Below are 1,097 nucleotides of genomic sequence, written 5' to 3'. Positions count from 1 at the left end.
ACAGTTTTCCTCTAGTTCCTAAATGCTTCCTCCCCCACCACTATTATGATCTCAGTTCTACTTTACAAATCTGGCTAGACCAGAGGATGTTCACTGGTATACAGATAGGAACTGGAAACACAGGGAATCCAGGATGGATGATCCCTTCAGAACCAATGGTGCGAGTGGAGATACCGGGAGGGTGGGTTGGAAAGGGGCAACTGATTATAAGGATCTAGATATGACCTCCTCCCTGGGGGATGGACAGCAGAAAAGTAGGTGAAGGGAGATGTTGGACAGGGCAAGATATGACAAAGTAATAATTTATAAATTATCAAGGGTTCATGAAGGAGTGGGCCGTGGGGAGGGAGGGGAAAAATGAGGAGCTGATGCCAGGGGCTTAAGTGGAGAGCAAATGTTTTGAGAGTGATGAGGGCAATGAATGTTCAAATGTGCTTTACACAGTTGATGTATGTATGGGTTGTGATAAGAGTTGTATGAGCCCCAAATAAAATGATTAAGAAAAAAAGAACTAGAGGAAAGTTGTGTGTTTCATCGATGCTACAGTAAAACCAAGGCAGTAACTCTTTATGGAAGTAAAAGCTTCATCTTTCTCCAGCCAAGCGACTGTTGGTTTTAGATTGCTGACCTTGTTGTTAGTCACCCAGCATATAACCTATTATGCCCCTAGGTGTCCTTTAAATATTTTTAAAGAAGTCAGAAAATTATTTACTGGAAATATGAGTATTCATCTGAAAATACAAGAATACAAACTCAATTAACTATCAAGAATAAACAACACAGTAACAATAAGACAAATTAAACAAAAATATGCAGGGCCTAATTAGCCTCTGAAGAAATGTCAAGTAGTATAAGATAATACATATATCTGGAAAGGTGGAAAGGAGGGAAGAAAATACATATGAGGGGTAACCCCCCCACCAAAAAAAACAATTTTTTTCAAAGCTATGAAGTTAAATTTTTTTTAACAAAAGAATCTTATCACCTTCAGAGCACTCTCCATTACACTTAATACATTTGTCAAATCTGCATTTGTATTTGAGTTAGTTAATTGTGTCAACCTGGCCGATAATCACATGTGGGGCTAATTGAAAGGC

The sequence above is a fragment of the Echinops telfairi genome, unplaced genomic scaffold (assembly GCF_000313985.2).
Source record: "Echinops telfairi isolate 266 unplaced genomic scaffold, ASM31398v2 ScPeMD7_7468;HRSCAF=8506_0, whole genome shotgun sequence".
In the NCBI taxonomy this organism is placed as follows: Eukaryota; Metazoa; Chordata; class Mammalia; order Afrosoricida; family Tenrecidae; genus Echinops; species Echinops telfairi.
Note: the sequence above shows the minus strand (reverse complement) of the source record.